Source organism: Oncorhynchus kisutch, unplaced genomic scaffold, assembly GCF_002021735.2.
Source record: "Oncorhynchus kisutch isolate 150728-3 unplaced genomic scaffold, Okis_V2 scaffold1447, whole genome shotgun sequence".
Classification (NCBI taxonomy): domain Eukaryota; kingdom Metazoa; phylum Chordata; class Actinopteri; order Salmoniformes; family Salmonidae; genus Oncorhynchus; species Oncorhynchus kisutch.
This window is the reverse complement of record NW_022263392.1, coordinates 36,855-57,709: the sequence shown is the minus strand read 5'-3', so window position 1 is coordinate 57,709 and position 20,855 is coordinate 36,855. Positions and strand designations below refer to the sequence as shown.

General features: G+C 46.2%; 1 pseudogene; it reads right to left on the bottom strand.

The window, feature by feature from the left end:
- Positions 1 to 944: 944 nt before the first annotated feature.
- On the bottom strand, positions 945 to 20,437 carry LOC116366327 (Wilms tumor protein homolog; annotated as a pseudogene).
- Positions 20,438 to 20,855: the final 418 nt, after the last annotated feature.

Here is a 20,855-nt window from a genome sequence, read left to right as displayed (position 1 = left end):
GATGTCTTGATATGAAATATGAGACAACACCACATACCAAAAAACGACACAACAACACTGACCAAAAGATCCACATTTAATACATTTGAACAGTACAAAAATACAAAATGACTGTTTAAAAAGGATAGCAATGAGTCATATATACACAAAGGAAGTGACATTTTACACTGTAGGCACATAAAACACACGTACACATTTCCTCCAGCAATCACAGTATAATTTTCTTTTTTACTCGTGTCTCGTTGGACATAGAGTGACATTGTCTGTTTCCTAACTCCAGTTTACATGGTCTAGCTCCAGTACATACAGGTCTAGGATCTTAATTTGATATGCAGGAAATGTCAAACTTGTTTGAGGTTTTAAAAGTCTTCTGAAGTTTATAATTTCCAATTTGAAATTTCAGACTTGATTTTCCCTTACAAAAAATATATCAACCCCTACTAAATGTCTATTAATTATAATCCACATAATAATTCCCATTTCCTGTTGCTGCCGTATTATTTTCTTGCTGTAGCAAACCGTCTCAAATTAAGATCCTACATCTGTAGTAAAACATTTATGGCAGAAAAATGAACATAAAGCCAGTGCAATTATAATACAACAACAAAATAATGACAATTGATGTTCTTCTCACCCAGACAGCAGATTCTTAATCATGTCTCAGGATGAAGCTGGTTGTGTACATAAGAAAAATATCAACTATTTGATTTATAACAATAAAAACAGGGAATCCTAGTGCTGGGTTATCAGGGGTTGAAGCTACAGTAACCGTTGATATTCATTGGCTGATGTGACATAAATCTGAGGTGGCATTGATCTATTCATCTTCATCCAAGGGGTGCATGGGTGAACTATGTTCTTTAGTTGGAGCAATAGAGGCCATATTTGAGTTTACTTTCCACTTATGGCACCTCGGTGGGCTTAGGTCCAGTCATCATTGTTGCTCAGATGGCATATGCGTTGGTACGGTCCAATCCAGTCCTGTCGAGTCCAAACCGTTTAGTACTGGTCAAATGGCAGGACTGTAATTTGATCAGGTTCCTCTGGTGCATGCTGTGGTGGCGAACTAACTCATCAGACCTGGCAACTTCTTCTGACAGCTGGACCAGCGGCATGTAAAGGCTACTCACCTGAGAGGAGGAGAAGAGGAGAAGAAGGAGAGGAGAGGAAGGAGGAGGAGATAAGAGAGGAGGAGGAGAGAAGGAGAAGAGAGGAGATGAGAGAAAAGAGGGGTGAAGAGGAAAGAAAGGACGAGAGAGAGCATGAGAAAGCGAGGGGATGGAGAGGAGGAGTAACATAGGTGAGAGGAAAAGAGAGGGGAAGAGAGAGAGGAGAGGATGAAGAGAGGAGGAGAAGAGAGAGGAGAAGAGAGGAGGAGAAGAAGGGAGAGAGGAAGAGAGGAGAGGAGAATATGAGAGAAAAGGAGACGAGAGGAGAGGAGGAAGAGAGGAGAGGAGAGGAAGGAAAGAAGGAGAGTAAATATGGAGAAAATCGAGAAGAGAGGCCGAGGAGAAGAAGAGAGGGGGAGAACAAGAAGGAGAGAAGAGAGGAGTGTCCAGTGGGTGGCGATGATTTAGTTGTGAGCTGAGCCATAACAAAAAAATAAAATCTGTTATTTAAATCTACAATAAGAAAAGCTTCATATTGTATACACTGATTAGCGTGTTTACTAAGGTAATCATTAGGCCTACTGGCTATTAATTAGTTGCATTTCATTAGGATCCACATTAGATGGAGCTACCACAGCAGCTACTCTTCCTGGGGTCCCACATCATAGAAGCAGTGTAGTGACCAGGATAATAACACAGTAGAATAGTAGAAAATAAAGGGATACGCACTTGTTTTACCTGTATTGTGTCCGAGTGGGTGTGCTAAGATGGTCTGACCGTGAAAACTTCTCTGACACGTCTCACCTGGAATGGTTTCCACGCCTACACAGAGAGAGGTGGAGAGAGGGGAGGGGGGGGAGACAGGGGGGGGTTAAGAGTTATAAGATTATTTTAAATTCTGGGTAAAGAGAGAAGAGTGGAGAGAGCAAGAGAGAGAGAGAGGAGAGAGAGCAAGAGAGAGAGAGCGAGAGAGCGAGAGAGAGAGAGAGAGAGAGAGGAGCAAGAGAGAGAGCAGAGAAGAGGAGAGAGAGGAGAAGCTGAGAGACAGAGAGAGAGAAGCTGAGAGACAGAGAGTTCTGACCTGTGTGTCTGCGTTGGTGTCTCTTCAGTTGATCTGATCTGGAGAATCTCCGTCCACAGTCTGTGAAGTCCACTGATACGGCTTTTCTCCTGCAACCATAATCATCATCACCATCAACCCACCATCATCATCCTCATTATCACAAACCACCAGGCCAGTGAGAAGCATGTAAGCAAATGACTGTTGTCTGTATGTTGTCTATATGGGGTGTACTGACCCGGGTGTTTCCTGCCATGCATCTGCAGGTGGGAAAGTTTGAAGTATCTCTTATTGCAGCCGAGGTAGGCACACACAACGACGCTTCTCATTGGTCTCTGATGACCTCACCACAGACGGGGTGATACCAGGCACCCGCCGCACATCCTGAGAGAGAAAGACAGAGAGCGAGAGAGAGAGAGAGATAAAAGGGAGCGAGAGAGAGGAGAGGAAATAAGAGAGAGAGAGAGGTAAAGAGGAGAGGAGAGAAGTAGAGAGAGGTAGAGAGAGAGGTAAAGAAGAGAGATAGGATGGAGCGAGAGAGAGATATAAGAGAGAGTGAGAGAGAGGTAGAAGAGAGTAGAGAGAAGAGAGGAGAAGAGAGTAGAGTAGTGAGAGAGAGATAAAGAGAGAGAGAGAGAGAAATAAAAGAGAAGAGAGAGAGGTAAAAGATGAGAGAGAGAGGAGGGAAGAGAGAGAGATACTAAAGTGAGAGGTAGAGAGAGGTAAAAAGAGAGAGAGAGAGAAAGAGAGAGAGAGAGGGAGAGAGAGGTAAAGAGAGAGAGAGAGCGAGAGATAGAGGGAGAGAGAGGTAAAGAGAGAGAGTAATAAGAGGTAAGAAAGAGAGAGAGGGAGGGAGCTGAGGGAGGCGAGAGGGGTGTAGAGAGAGAGAGAGAGATGGAGGGAGAGAAAGAGAGAGAGAGAGAGAGGAGAGTGAGGAGAGAGAGAGAGAGAGTAGGTGAGATGAGTAAGGTGATGTGTGGGTTGTGTGTGTGTGGATGATCGTGCGCGGTGCGTGAGTGGTTTATGCGTGTCGGGCCCGTGACCTGTAGTCCTCTGTAGAGGCCGTGTGTGTGGATGTGGTACTGGGCACTACAGCTGAGGACCACAGGAGGAGGGGGGGGCCGTGGGTCACTCTCATATCCTGTCCCATGACTGTAAAGGGCAGCAGAGGTGAGGCTGTGGTGAGCCACAGTGCATTACCATGACAACAAGACTGAAATCTTAACAACATGCTACTCTAACAGTCAGTGATGTCACACTTCTTCCAGTTATCCTGTTGGAGTGAGAGGGGAGGGTGTGGACAAGGGTCAGAGAGGGGATGCTTCTATCTTGTTATCCTCACACCTTCAGGCTGTCCTCTGTTCAGGGACATATCAGTTCCTACTCCTGTGTTGGGTCTTGTGTGAGGGGTTGTTAAAAATGGGGAAGAGAGAGAAGTGAGAGAGAAGAGATTGAGAAAGAGGGAGAGACCAGGAGAGAGAGAGAAAGAGGGAGAGAGAGAGAAAAGAGGGAGAGAAAGAGGGAGAGACAGTGAGAGAGAGAGAAAGAGGGGAGAAAGAGGGAGAGACAGTGAGAGAGAAAGAGGGAGAGAAAGAGGGAGAGACAGGGAGAGAGAGAGAAAGAGGAGAGACCAGGGAGAGAGAGAGAAAGAGGGAGAGAAAGAGGGAGAGACAGGGAGAGAAAGAGAGGGAGACAGGGAGAGAGAGAAAGAGGGAGAGAAAGAGAGGGACAGAGGCAGCAGCTGTGTATTCATTTCATTGTACTCTCATCCCCGTCTTTCTATCCCCCTGGGCAGCAGGCCAAATCTTACCTCCCTCCTCCCATCCTTCTCTTCCTCCTCCTCCATTACCTCCCTGACTATGGTCAAGGCTCCGCTAAATAAATATACTACAAGAAGCTAAACACACACATACACACATATACACACAACACACACAACACATACAACACACATTGATGGACCATGCAGATAGAACTCCACAGTCCACCCAGCTTGGTACCTTTTGATGGTGGACAGTGTGTTAGCAGGGTTCCACGCTACACACTCCAGCTGAGAGGCCATCTGGTACAAGTTATCACTGAGGAAAGCACACACAGACAGAAAGATCACAGGTTATCACTGAGGAAAAACACAGACAGACAGAAAGATTACAGGTTATCACTGAGGAAAACACACACAGACAGAAAGATCACAGGTTATCACTGAGGAAAACACACACAGACAGAAAGATTGCAGGTTAAAACTGAGGAAAACACAGACAGACAGAAAGATTGCAGGTTATCACTGAGGAAAACACACACAGACAGAAAGATTGCAGGTTATCACTGAAGAAAACACACACAGAAAGATTACAGATTATCCCTGAAGAAAACACACACAGACAGAAAGATTACAGGTTATCACTGAGGAAAACACACAGAAAGATTACAGGTTATCACTGACGAAAACCCACACAGACAGAAAGATTACAGGTTATCACTGAGGAAAACACACCCAGACAGAAAGATTACAGGTTATCACTGAGGAAAACACACACAGACAGAAAGATTGCAGGTTAAAACTGAGGAAAACACACACAGACAGAAAGATTGCAGGTTATCACTGAGGAAAACACACACAGACAGAAAGATTGCAGGTTATCACTGAGGAAAACACACAGATAGAAAGATTGCAGGTTATCACTGAGAAAAACACACACACACACACACACACACACACACACACACACAGAAAGATTGCAGGTTAAAACTGAGGAAAACACACACAGACAGAAAGATTGCAGGTTATCACTGAGGAAAACACACACAGACAGAAAGATTGCAGGTTATCACTGAGGAAAACACACACAGACAGAAAGATTGCAGGTTAAAACTGAGGAAAACACACACAGACACACACACACACACACACACACAAAGATTACAGGTTATCACTGAGGAAAACACACACAGACAGAAAGATTACAGGTTATCACTGAGGAAAACACACACAGACAGAAAGATTACAGGTTATCACTGAGGAAAACACACAGAAAGATTACAGGTTATCACTGACGAAACCCCACACAGACAGAAAGATTACAGGTTATCACTGAGGAAAACACACACAGACAGAAAGATTGCAGGTTATCACTGAGGAAAACGCACACAGACAGAAAGATTACAAGTTATCACTGAGGAAAACACAGACAGAAAAATTGCAGGTTATCACTGAGAAAAAAACACACACACAGAAAGATTACAAATTATCACTGAGGAAAACCCACACAGACAGAAAGATTACAGGTTATGACTAAGGAAAACACACACACACACAGAAAGATTACAGGTTATGACTAAGGAAAACACACACAGAAAGATTACAGGTTATCACTGAGGAAAACACACACAGACAGAAAGATTACAGGTTATCACGGAGGAAAACCCACACAGACAGAAAGATTGAAGGTTATCACGGAGGAAAACACACACACACAGAAAGATTGAAGGTTGTCACTGAGGAAAACACACACAGATAGAAAGATTATAGGTTATCAATGAAGAAAACACACACAGAAAGATGACAGATTATCACTGTAGAAAACACACACAGACAGAAAGATTACAGCTCCACATGATTTACTGTATACACCATTGAAGCTAACAAAAGCTTTATCTCAGTTAACGCAGAACTAAAATCTTGCATAATGTGGTTTACTTAGTCTGTCCACGAGACATCAACACAAGCTATACTGATATGATTTAACTGACTGAAATCAGTTGAACAGAGAAGAGACAGAGGTGGTGCGTAATGGCTGGACAATTTGCTTTTACGGTCAGAAAACCCCTCCCTCCCCCTCTCCCCCTCCCTCCCACCCTCCCCCCTCTCCCCCTCCCTCCCACCCACCCTCCCTCCCTCCCACCCTCCCTCCCTCCCACCCTCCCTCCCCCTCTGCCCCCTCCCTCCCTCCCACCCATCCTCCCTCCCTCCCCCCCCCACCCCTCCCTCCCTCCCCCCTCACCCCTCCCTCCCTCCCACCCTCCCTTGTTTCTGGATAATGAAGACATGACAGTATGGGAAACCCCACATACTTCCTTCATGAACACATCCAGTCCTCAAAGAGCTCATTAGAAACCCTGGGCTGTGAAGCCATTAGTCACATTGGCAGATGATTACACTGGCTACAACACACACACACACACACACACACACAGAGAGAGAGACGTGATACACACCCACAGGCATTGAGGGTGAGTGTGACTGTGCCTAGTACATGGTGAACCAGTGCATGACATCACTCTGTCCTCACAGTATCATTACTGGAGGAGGAGGCAGAGGTGGAGGAGGAGGAGGTGGAGGAGGTGGAGGTGGAGGAGACGGCAGAGGAGGAGGTGGAGGTGGAGGTGGAGGAGGAGGAGACGGCAGAGGAGGAGGTGGAGGTGGAGGTGGAGGAGGAGGAGACGGTGGAGGTGGGGGTGGAGACGGCGGAGGTGGAGGTGGAGGTGGAGGAGGAGGAGGTGGAGGAAGAGGTGGAGGTGGAGGTGGAGGAAGAGGTGAGGGAGGAGGAAGAGACGGCGGAGGAGGAGGAGGTGGAGGAGGAGGAGGAGGAGACGGCGGAGGAGGAGGAGGTGGAGGTGGAAGAGGTGGAGGAGGAGGTGGCTGAGGAAGGGGTGGAGGAGGTGGAGGAGGGGAAGGTGGAGGACAGTGTACAATATCCTGTACATCAGTGGAGGCTAGTGATGGGAGGAAGGCTGATAGTAATGGACATAATGGAGTGGATGGAATGGAATGAATGTTTCCATGTGTTTCATTCCATTCCAGACATTGCTATGAGTCGTCCTCCCCTCACCAGCCTCCACTGGTGTACAGAAAACATAAATGACCTGTGTGACATACCAGGGTCAGTTGTACTGTATGAGGCAGCACTGTTGGGAAGCAGGCTGATGATAAGTGTGTGGGTGTGTTAGTGTGGGGGGGTTGATCTGATGGTTCCTAGCTCTGGGATAGGAGACGAAAGTCCTGGCTATAAAGAGAGAAGGGACTCTTCTCTTCCTCTCTTATCACAACCTGTTCCTGTAGTTTGAGTTCCTTCTGTTCCCCCTCTCCAAAAACAAACTGAGGTCAGCATTTTAAGAATCCTGACTCAGTTTGCCCTGCTGAGCTGTTTTGGGTTAAAGAAATCCCCCCATGTTACAGAAAAACAAATGGACTGACATGTGAGTCCCCTCTCCTCCCCTTCCACCCACCACTTTACCTCTCTCCTCCTCTCCCTCTCCTCTCCCTCTCCTCCCCTTCACCCACCACTTTACCTCTCTCCTCCTCTCCCTCTCCTCTCCCTCTCCTCCCCTTCCACCCACCACTTTACCTCTCCCTCTCCCTCTCCTCTCACTCTCCGCCCCTTCCACCCACCACCTTACCTCTCTCCTCCTCTCCCTCTCCTCTCCTTCTCCTCCCCTTCCACCCACCACTTTACCTCTCCCTCTCCCTCTCCTCTCACTCTCCCTCCCTCTCCTCTTCCTCTCCTCTCCCTCTCCTCCTCTCCCTCTCCCTCTCCCTCTCCTCCCTCCTACCCACCACTTTACATCTCCCTCTCCCTCTCCTCTCACTCTCCTCCCTCTCCTCTTCCTCTCGTCTCCCTCTCCTCCTCTCCCTCTCCTCTCCCTCTCCACCCCATCCACCCACCACGTTACCTCTCCCTCTCCCTCTCCTCTCACTCTCCTCCCTCTCCTCTTCCTCTCGTCTCCCTCTCCTCCTCTCCCTCTCCTCTCCCTCTCCACCCCATCCACCCACCACTTCACCTCTCTCCTCCTCTCCCTCTCCTCTCCTCTCCCTCTCCTCTTCCTCTCCTCTCCCTCCTCCCCTTCCACCCACCACTTCACCTCTCTCCTCCTCTCCCTCTCCTCTCCTCTCCCTCTCCTCTCCTCCTCTGTACCGGTACCCCCTGTATATAACCTCCACATTGACTCTGTACCGGTACCCCCTGTATATAGCCTCCACATTGACTCTGTACCGGTACCCCCTGTATATAGCCTCCACATTGACTCTGTACCGGTACCCCCTGTATATAGCCTCCACATTGACTCTGTACCGGTGCCCCCTGTATATAGCCTCCACATTGACTCTGTACCCGGTACCCCCTGTATATAGCCTCCACATTGACTCTGTACCGGTACCCCCTGTATATAGCCTCCACATTGACTCTGTACCGGTACCCCCTGTATATAGCCTCCACATTGACTCTGTACCGGTACCCCCTGCCTCCACATTGACTCTGTACCGGTACCCCCTGTATATAGCCTCCACATTGACTCTGTACCGGTACCCCCTGTATATAACCTCCACATTGACTCTGTACCGGTACCCCCTGTATAGCCTCCACATTGACTCTGTACCCGGTACCCCCTGTATATAGCCTCCACATTGACTCTGTACCGGTACCCCCTGTATATAGCCTCCACATTGACTCTGTACCGGTACCCCCTGTATATAGCCTCCACATTGACTCTGTACCGGTACCCCCTGTATATAGCCTCCACATTGACGCTGTACCGGTACCCCCTGTATATAGCCTCCACATTGACTCTGTACCGGTACCCCCTGTATATAGCCTCCACATTGACTCTGTACCGGTACCCCCTGTATATAACCTCCACATTGACTCTGTAACGGTACCCCCTGTATATAGCCTCCACATTGACTCTGTACCGGTACCCCCTGTATATAGCCTCCACATTGACTCTGTACCGGTACCCCCTGTATATAGCCTCCACGTTGACTCTGTACCGGTACCCCCTGTATATAGCCTCCACATTGACTCTGTACCGGTACCCCCTGTATATAGCCTCCACATTGACTCTGTACCGGTACCCCCTGTATATAGCCTCCACATTGACTCTGTACCGGAACCCCCTGTATATAACCTCCACATTGACTCTGTACCGGTACCCCCTGTATATAACCTCCACATTGACTCTGTACCGGTACCCCCTGTATATAACCTCCACATTGACTCTGTACCGGTACCCCCTGTATATAGCCTCCACATTGACTCTGTACCGGTACCCCCTGTATATAACCTCCACATTGACTCTGTACCGGTACCCCCTGTATATAGCCTCCACATTGACTCTGTACCGGTACCCCCTGTATATAGCCTCCACATTGACTCTGTACCGGTACCCCCTGTATATAGTCTCCACATTGACTCTGTACCGGTACCCCCTGTATATAGCCTCCACATTGACTCTGTACCGGTACCCCCTGTATATAGTCTCCACATTGACTCTGTACCGGTACCCCCTGTATATAGTCTCCACATTGACTCTGTACCGGTACCCCCTGTATATAGCCTCCACATTGACTCTGTACCGGTACCCCCTGTATATAGTCTCCACATTGACTCTGTACCGGTACCCCCTGTATATAGCCTCCACATTGACTCTGTACCGGTACCCCCTGTATATAACCTCCACATTGACTCTGTACCGGTACCCCCTGTATATAGCCTCCACATTGACTCTGTACCGGTACCCCCTGTATATAGCCTCCACATTGACTCTGTACCGGTACCCCCTGTATATAGCCTCCACATTGACTCTGTACCGGTACCCCCTGTATATAGCCTCCACATTGACTCTGTACCGGTACCCCCTGTATATAGTCTCCACATTGACCTTGTACCGGTACCCCCTGTATATAGCCTCCACATTGACTCTGTACCGGTACCCCCTGTATATAGCCTCCACATTGACTCTGTACCGGTACCCCCTGTATATAACCTCCACATTGACTCTGTACCGGTACCCCCTGTATATAGCCTCCACATTGACTCTGTACCGGTACCCCCTGTATATAGCCTCCACATTGACTCTGTACCGGTACCCCCTGTATATAGCCTCCACATTGACTCTGTACCGGTACCCCCTGTATATAGCCTCCACATTGACTCTGTACCGGTACCCCCTGTATATAGCCTCCACATTGACTCTGTACCCGGTACCCCCTGTATATAGCCTCCACATTGACTCTGTACCGGTACCCCCTGTATATAGCCTCCACATTGACTCTGTACCGGTACCCCCTGTATATAGCCTCCACATTGACTCTGTACCGGTACCCCCTGTATATAGTCTCCACATTGACTCTGTACCGGTACCCCCTGTATATAGTCTCCACATTGACTCTGTACCGGTACCCCCTGTATATAGCCTCCACATTGACTCTGTACCGGTACCCCCTGTATATAGCCTCCACATTGACTCTGTACCGGTACCCCCTGTATATAACCTCCACATTGACTCTGTACCGGTACCCCCTGTATATAGCCTCCACATTGACTCTGTACCGGTACCCCCTGTATATAGCCTCCACATTGACTCTGTACCGGTACCCCCTGTATATAACCTCCACATTGACTCTGTACCGGTACCCCCTGTATATAGCCTCCACATTGACTCTGTACCGGTACCCCCTGTATATAGCCTCCACATTGACTCTGTACCGGTACCCCCTGTATATAGCCTCCACATTGACTCTGTACAGGTACCCCCTGTATATAGCCTCCACATTGACTCTGTACCGGTACCCCCTGTATATTGCCCTGCTATTGTTATTTACTGCTGCTTTTTAATCATTTGTTATTATTATCTATTGCTTTTTTTAGGTACTTTCTTAAAACTGCATTGTTGGTTAAGGGCTTGTTAGTCAGCATTGCACTGTAATGTCTACTACACCTGTTGTATTCGGCGCATGTGACAAATAACATTTGATTTGATTTGATTTAGCTCTGTGTACAGTCTCAGACGTACACCTCCTTCATACCCTGGTGATCTCACTTCCTTCCTACCCTGGTGATCTCACTTCCTTCCATTGGTCATAAGGTCCTCCTCCCTCTCAAAGACAGACTGACATTTGATGAGCTTATCAAAGGCCATTGAAAATATATATATATATTATTATCTCTTTTGGACTTCCTGGTTGAAATATAAATACAGTACAATGAGTATCTATCTGTGATCAACACTGGAGTCAGATCCTAAATAACTATGTAGTCAAAATGAACCCTGGTATCCTAGCAACGGTAGCACAAACATGTACAATGTAATGGTATGAGAGTCAGGCGTATGGATCTCAAGCTAAGGGGACCCAAGGTGATGAGGAGGTTTGTGAACAGAAAGGTACCTGTTATAGTTCCTCAGCAGTAGAGCCTGGCTGGTTGGACAGTTCTCTGAGGGGGGGTGGCAACCAAACATGGGGGGAGGGGCAGGGTACTGCTGGTCACCTGTAAAGCATACAGTAAATGAACCAGACAAACAAACCAATGAATTAGCATAAAGACCTGTTGGACAGTAGTTACAGCACGATGAAACCACATGCTCAATATAACACCAGATTGGTCTGTTTACCAGCTGACTATCTCTGCTGCTATATCCCCAGGAGTCACAGAGAAAAGATCTGTCATCCCCAAACACAGACACACACACACACACACACACAGACGGACGCACTCCCACACAAACACCAATAACAACACGTTTCCTCTAAACAATGATCAAAACAGCAGTCCTCCCAGAGGTGGTAAACCAATCCATCTCCTTTTAAAGGACCTTCATAGCTCCTTCTCTGGCTCAGTTGTGGATTGGTCCCCTGGTGGCGGTCAACATTCCACCAAGTCTCTCATAAAGCTGTTTCCTTATCATCTCCAGAGCCGGTATATTCATTTGACCAAAATGAAAAGAAAACACACACAGCTTTGAATAAGAGCATAGCGAGAGGTGGTGTTAAAAACAGAGAGAGAGGTTGAGGGGAGACAGGGAGAGAGGTGGCGTTAAAAACAGAGAGAGAGGTGGTGTTAAAAACAGAGAGAGAGGTTGAGAGGAGACAGGGAGAGAGGTGGTGTTAAAAACAGAGAGAGAGGTGGTGTTAAAAACAGAGAGAGAGGTTGAGAGGAGACAGGGAGAGAGGTGGTGTTAAAAACAGAGAGAGAGGTGGTGTTAAAAACAGAGAGAGAGGTTGAGAGGAGACAGGGAGAGAGAATGGATGATAGTCATTTATAGCCCTGTAACCTCTGGGTGACTTCCTTACTAACCTTGCTGAGACCTCAGAGTCTTCATTGTTTGTGAGGTTAACTTTCACATGCTGCACACAAACACAAATACTAAAACACACACACACTATCATACACACAGGTGGACAGGAAGTGTTAAGGACAGTGAATGTTACCCATGGTAGTTGGAGGGGACATGATGTCCTCGTGTTTGAAGGAATGACTGGAGAACTGAGGGGAGTGGTGAGACGGAGTGTGACCATAGCTGGGAGCCCCGTCCAGACCTACTGTCCCATAACCTACAGAGAAAAGACACATTATAAAGACAATACTTTCTCAGTTTCACCATCATGGCAACATTTTGGAGGAAACTGTGAGTCTCCGGAGCCGGACGGATATCTGAATCCTCATAGCAACATCACTGTAGTAAGTTTATGACGCAACTGAACTCCGTCTCCCTGGAAGGTTTTCATTCATGGTTTCAGTAAAGCTGGAGAGGAAAGTTGGCATCCAGAAAATATGAAGATCAGTAAATCTAAGGACCAAGTGGTGTGTGTGTCTGCACTTGCTCATACACACAAACGCACAAGCACACACACTCACACACACTCACCCACACATGACATTAGCAGGACAGGAGTCAAGGGGAGTGTTGGACAGTTCCTGAGGAGACTGACTCACCTACACGTCTCTAAATCACTGGAGCCCTTAAAGTCCCACACTGACCCTCAGACCACTTCATCAAAAACTACTTTCCACAGAATCAACAAACTCTCAGTGCTCAGTGGGTCTGAGCCTCACATTACCAATCACACAGGCTAAACCCTATATGAGCCTCACCTAACCAATCACACAGGCTAAACCCTATATGAGCCTCACATAACCAATCACACAGGCTAAACCCTATATGAGCCTCACATTACCAATCACACAGACTAAACCCTATATGAGCCTCACATTACCAATCACACAGACTAAACCCTATATGAGCCTCACATTACCAATCACACAGGCTAAACCCTATATGAGCCTCACATTACCAATTACACAGACTAAACCCTATTTGAGCCTCACATTACCAATCACACAGGCTAAACCCTATGAGCCTCACATTACCAATCACACAGGCTAAACCCTATGAGTCTCACATTATCAATCACACAGGCTAAACCCTATGAGCCTCACATTACAGATCACACAGGCTAAACCGTATGAGGCTCACATTACCAATCACACAGGCTAAACCCTATGAGCCTCACATTACCAATCACACAGGCTAAACCCTATGAGCCTCACATTACCGATCACACAGGCTAAACCCTCTGAGCCTCACATTACCGATCACACAGGCTAAACCCTATATGAGCCTCACATTACCGATCACACAGGCTAAACCCTATGAGCCTCACATTACCAATCACACAGGCTAAACCCTATGAGCCTCACATTACCAATCACACAGGCTAAACCCTATGAGCCTCACATTACCGATCACACAGGCTAAACCCTATATGAGCCTCACATTACCAATCACACAGGCTAAACCCTATATGAGCCTCACATTACCAATCACACAGGTTAAACCCTATGAGCCTCACATTACCAATCACACAGGCTAAACCCTATATGACTAATGGAAGTATGAAACAATACTGAAAATAGACTGTATCTTTGTTGACAAATTATCATGTTTATTGCTGTTGTCAAAAAGTCTCAATAATAGCACACAGGAAACAGAAAAATTAAATATAAATTCAGATAAATATCAGTTAAACATTCCCCTGACTTATCTTCTGGGGTCAGATCTTGGGGAAACAAGACCCCAAATACTATTGGGACTAATAAAAGACCCCAAATACTATTGGGACTAATAAATAAAAGAAACCCGTAAGTCAGCGCTTGTCTCATTTCAACATTTGTTTTTAAATGAAAATAATGAACAATATGGGATTTGGAAATTGGAGAGCAATATAGACCCTAGATATTATTTTAGGCTTTGTGTAAATCTTGGAGTAAACATCTTGACCCAATATATCATTTTGATTTAGAAAAGCCTGTTTCGGAGCGGATCATTGCAATTTGGGCTCAGGATAGGTTTCTCCGTTGGAAGGAAAAGTGCTCTCAAGGTCTGGATAATTGTCACGATAGTCGTAAGCATACTCAGACCAAAGCGCAGCGTGATATGGGTTCCACATCTTTTATGATAAGTGAACCGCACAACAAAACAACAAAGAACAACCGAAACGTGACGTTCTGGAATGCTCACAGGCAACAACACAAAAACAAGATCCCACAAAACACGGTGGGGAAATGGCTGCCTAAATATGATCCCCAATCAGAGACAACGATAAACAGCTGCCTCTGATTTGGAACCCTACCAGGCCAACATAGAAATAAACAACCTAGATAGGAACACCCCGACCTAACCGAAATAGAGAATAACAAGGCTCTCTATGGTCAGGGCGTGACAATAATAAAGTAAGGCTAAGGGTTAGTCTGTAAAAAGTGTGTTTGAATGTGAGGTGTTTTTGAGGAAACTACATGAAAACACTCAAACATTATCACACATAGAACACATAACATCAAATGTTACAACATTCCAGAAATCCTAAGAATCAGGCGTGTGTTTTCACGTGTGTGTGTGTGTGTGTGTGTGTGTGTGTGTGTGTGTGTGTGTGTGTGTGTGTGTGTGCATGCATGGATGAACACGCGCGTGTGCGATGCGTGCATTAGTGCGTGCTGTGCGCACGTGTGTTATCAATTTCTATGGCACAGACAGTGACGGTCCAAGGTAATGTCCTTTTCCCACGCCCTGTATGGCTACTATACTGTTAGCTTTACTAGTCAACATCTTCACACCTCTTTAAACAACTTTTGAAGGCTTCATAGAGCATACATAAAGGCTTCATAGAGAATACATAAAGGCTTCATAAACACTACATAAATGCTTCACTAATCATCTTCAAGCTTATCTCATGCTCTGTAAATGGTGTATGAACATACATAGTGCGTTTTGTCACATTTGGCAATTCAACCTACAATGGTTTTGTCACCCTTTATACACCTTCTATAGAGTATGACATATGCTTATAAATGATTTGTGAAGCGTTTATGTAGTGCTTATGAAGCCTTTATGTGTAGTATATAAAGTCTTTATAAGGTCTACTTTGTTTAAGGGGGGACCGGATAAACAGTAATATGACTGTAACTAGACACAGTAAGAAACTCTACAACTAGGAAAGTTATACAGGAAAATGTTGTCTTCCTAACAGGTTCATTTAAATCAGGAAACATTATGATAGAAAGGTTTTTATTTGATCATTTGTCATCATACTGCATTAGTGTTTTAGTTTGTAAAAAAAATATGATTACATTGTTTTGACTGAGGGGAAACATTAATAATGTAGCTAAACTGGGAAGATATGATTACATTGTTTTGACTGAGGGGAAACATTAATAATGTAGCTAAACTGGGAAGATATGATTACCTTGTTTTGACTGAGGGGAAACATTAATAATGTAGCTAAACTGGGAAGATATGATTACATTGTTTTGACTGAGGGGAAACACTGATAATGTAGCTAAACTGGTAAGATATGATTACATTGTTTTGACTGAGGGGAAACACTGATAATGTAGCTAAACTGGGAAAATATGATTACATTGTTTTGACTGAGGGGAAACACAGATAATGTAGCTAAACGGGGAAAATATGATTACATTGTTTTGACTGAGGGGAAACACTGATAATGTAGCTAAACTGGGAAAATATGATTACATTGTTTTGTCTGAGGGGAAACACAGATAATGTAGCTAAACTGGGAAAATATGATTACATTGTTTTGACTGAGGGGAAACACTGATAATGTAGCTAAACTGGGAAAATATGACATCATATGAATTCCTCCCGTAATGGACTGAATCCTAATTTGAGATTAGTGTGCATGGTAGGTCTGTCTTTCATATGCACGTCAATACTGTATTTACTCCCTCATCTCAGCTACGGATTCGGCCCATTATGAATTTGAATTTGAGTTGAACAATTCATTTGGGAAAAGTGAACATAAAATTGTATTATGAAGTTGGTGGTTCGAGCCCTGAATGCTGATTGGCTGAAAGCCGTGGTATGTCAGACCGTATATCACAAAACATACATTTTTATTGTTCTAATTATGTTGGTAACCAGTTTAAAATAGCAATTAGGCATCTCGGGGGTTTGTGATATATGGCCAATGTACCACGGCTAAGGGCTGTGTCCTAGAACACTCCTGTACCGTGGTATATTGGCCATATACCACACCAACTTAGGCCTAATTGCTTAATTAAACAACATTTTGCATTATAAATAGATTTTGTGAACAACAAGTTTATCATGCCTATTATCATAGCTATAATAATGTTGTACCAGCCACCACATCTATGAGGTAGAATATGTGTCCGTCGTTGACAACATTCTTTAGTGATAGCTAGGTAGAAATAGATTCCGTTCATTATGTCAGGGATTACTATGATGCAAAATACTGTCCAGAACTACAGCATCAAAACAATATACATTTGTATGTTTTACAAAATACTGTCCAGAACTACAGCATCAAAACAATATACATTTATACATTTGACAAAATACTGTCCAGAACTACAGCATCAAAACAATATTCATTTGTATGTTTTACAAAATACTGTCCAGAACTACAGCATCAAAACAATATACATTTGTATGTTTTACAAAATACTGTCCAGAACTACAGCATCAAAACAATATACATTTATACATTTGACAAAATACTGTCCAGAACTACAGCATCAAAACAATATTCATTTGTATGTTTTACAAAATACTGTCCAGAACTACAGCATCAAAACAATATACATTTATACATTTGACAAAATACTGTCCAGAACTACAGCATCAAAACAATATCCATTTATACATTTGACAAAATACTGTCCAGAACTACAGCATCAAAACAATATCCATTTGTAAGTATTTCAACCTAAAATAATACTGGGGGGATAAAGGGGAAATCTGCAGTTGCTACATCCATTTCAGTATTTATAAATGATGTACACATTGATTCTTCAATAATATAATTTATAAATGCCTCATGAGCTTAGTTCAACTGTCCTACCCCATCAGAACCCAACATATAATATTGTTTCGCTACAATGTTTGTAAATAAAGTAAATGGAAATAAACACCACACTATCATTTGTATATCATGGATGGCCAGTTCTTGCATCCATAGCTCTGTCTATGTATTTGAGAGAGGGTACATTTCTCCAGGCCCGTCCCTCAGCTTTTAACCAAAACAGGGATGGGGGAAAACACTTTGTTATTGTTTCAACTGCTAATTGCCCCTTTAACTTGGATATTACAATCAACAATACATTTACAGCTGTATTTAAATCAGGTCATTTTTTTAAACACGGCTTTTTGTATTATTATGTTTCATTATTTTGAAGCACTTTGTTCTGTGTTGAACACAGGCTGAGGGAGACCTCTAGGCCATATTGTTGCATTAACTCCGTGAGTCGGGCCAGCGCTGGGGTGAACGTGTTGAACACAGGCTGAGGGAGACCTCTAGGCCATATTGTTGCATTAACTCCGTGAGTCGGGCCAGCGCTGGGGTGAACGTGTTGAACACAGGCTGAGGGAGACCTCTAGGCCATATTGTTGCATTAACTCCGTGAGTCGGGCCAGCGCTGGGGTGAACGTGTTGAACACAGGCTGAGGGAGACCTCTAGGCCATATTGTTGCATTAACTCCGTGAGTCGGGCCAGCGCTGGGGTGAACGTGTTGAACACAGGCTGAGGGAGACCTCTAGGCCATATTGTTGCATTAACTCCGTGAGTCGGGCCAGCGCTGGGGTGAACGTGTTGAACACAGGCTGAGGGAGACCTCTAGGCCATATTGTTGCATTAACTCCGTGAGTCGGGCCAGCGCTGGGGTGAACGTGTTGAACACAGGCTGAGGGAGACCTCTAGGCCATATTGTTGCATTAACTCCGTGAGTCGGGCCAGCGCTGGGGTGAACGTGTTGAACACAGGCTGAGGGAGACCTCTAGGCCATATTGTTGCATTAACTCCGTGAGCCGGGCCAGCGCTGGGGTGAACGTGTTGAACACAGGCTGAGGGAGACCTCTAGGCCATATTGTTGCATTAACTCCGTGAGTCGGGCCAGCGCTGGGGTGAACGTGTTGAACACAGGCTGAGGGAGACCTCTAGGCCATATTGTTGCATTAACTCCGTGAGTCGGGCCAGCGCTGGGGTGAACGTGTTGAACACAGGCTGAGGGAGACCTCTAGGCCATATTGTTGCATTAACTCCGTGAGTCGGGCCAGCGCTGGGGTGAACGTGTTGAACACAGGCTGAGGGAGACCTCTAGGCCATATTGTTGCATTAACTCCGTGAGTCGGGCCAGCGCTGGGGTGAACGTGTTGAACACAGGCTGAGGGAGACCTCTAGGCCATATTGTTGCATTAACTCCGTGAGTCGGGCCAGCGCTGGGGTGAACGTGTTGAACACAGGCTGAGGGAGACCTCTAGGCCATATTGTTGCATTAACTCCGTGAGTCGGGCCAGCGCTGGGGTGAACGTGTTGAACACAGGCTGAGGGAGACCTCTAGGCCATATTGTTGCATTAACTCCGTGAGTCGGGCCAGCGCTGGGGTGAACGTGTTGAACACAGGCTGAGGGAGACCTCTAGGCCATATTGTTGCATTAACTCCGTGAGTCGGGCCAGCGCTGGGGTGAACGTGTTGAACACAGGCTGAGGGAGACCTCTAGGCCATATTGTTGCATTAACTCTGTGAGTCGGGCCAGCGCTGGGGTGAACATGTTGAACACAGGCTGAGGGAGACCTCTAGGCCATATTGTTGCAGTCGGGCCAGCGCTGGGAAAACTGACAGCTCTCTTCCCTGTACAGGGCAGAACGACCCTGTCTAGTACAAAACATCCTGTTCAGACACAACACTGTGGACAAGGCCCAAACATCAACTCTGGACAATTACACCCAATGCAAATAGACACAGTCCAACACATACACACAATGACCCAGGAAGTATGGCATGGCCACATGAGAAACTCACAGACACACACCGTCACTGACATCAGACAGTGTAGGTGCAACGCTGATGGCCTAACAATCAAACAATCAAATGTATTTATAACGCCCTTTTTACATCAGCAATTGTCATAAAGTGCTTATACAGAAACCCAGCCTAAAACCCCAAACAGCAAGCAATGCAGATGTAAAATAACTTTGGCCTTGAGTGGTGAGGAGTAGACAGCTTAGCTTGAGCTGAATTCAAGAGATGCTGCAGAGGATAGAGTGAGCCCAGAGAGGGTCAATGAGGTGGCTATAGAGGAGGAGAGAGGGGAGCAGAGAGCAGCCTTACCCTGGTTCCTGTGGGTCGGCGGGCTGTCCACACAGCCTGGGAGGTAGGCTCCATTAGGAAACACCCTGGACTGGCTTAGAGCTGGCTCACCGAAGGCCCCAACCCGACAGGGGCTTGTCCCAGTGAACTGGCCAGAGAAGTGCAACGTGAAGGCCCCCAGGCCACAGTGAGGGTCCTCCAGAGGGTCCGTGGAGCCCCAGCCAGGCTCCTGCTTGATGAGGGAGTGGTGGGAGGGCAGGGAACCGTAGGGAGAGCCAGGGTGGAGGTCCAGGTAAGGTGCCCACTGAGGGGTACCCCCAACGGGCAGGCCACAGCCCCCGCTGCTCACTGGTAGGGAGGGTACGGAGGGCACCGGGGGTAAGAGAGAGCTCAGGTCGCGCACCTCGGAACCCATGGACCCCATCATCCCATACGGCTCTGTCAGCATCATGGAGGGTGGCAGGAGATGGACCCTGAAAAACACAATCCCCTGAGAGACAGAGACTTGAACAGACTCCTGAGGCGCAGAGAGGAGGATAGTCGAAAAATCGAACTCTATATGGGTGTGAGAGCCCCCTTAGGAACAGTGAAGAAAAATATTGAAAAAAATAGTCAAGGCAACTTCTCTTCGATGCGATTTAACCCGGAACTGAACGCAGTCAAAAAGTCCACCAACGAACCATCTTTTTCCACTTGGATCCTCTCTGTTTCAATCCATTTCAGCGATCGTCCAATGGAGTCGTAGAGTGTTCAGGTTGTCAGTTCAGTGGACAGGCCAGAGAGTGTAGTATCACAGCCGTGTGGATGCTGTGCTGTGTGGGAGTGTGTGTAGTAGTAACAGTGCCTTGTCTCTGAGTGTGATGTCTGGTTTTCCTTACACTGCTGAAGGCTCTACTGCCTTACTCACAGGCCAGGGGGAGGAGCAAGGACCGAAAGGCAGAAAGGATGACTCCTTCACTTTATCCACTACAGGCATACCATAGAGATAGATAGAGGACTCTATTGCCCAAAAGCTCATTTTAACATGGGCAGCACTATGGAGGACTTTCACCATTTTGAAGTTGTCAACTGGTTGGGACTTCCTATGGGTTAAGGAAGGTCGCCAGGAGGGATCAGCCAATTCATTTTATTTGTGAGCAAACATTCCATAACTGCAGGGGGCAAATCTTTGACCAGATAGGGGGTGGCAGGTAGCCTAGCAGTTAAGAGCATTGAGCCAGTAACCAGAAGGTCACTGATTCAAATCCCTGAGCCGACTAGGTGAAAAATCTGTCGATGTGCCCTTG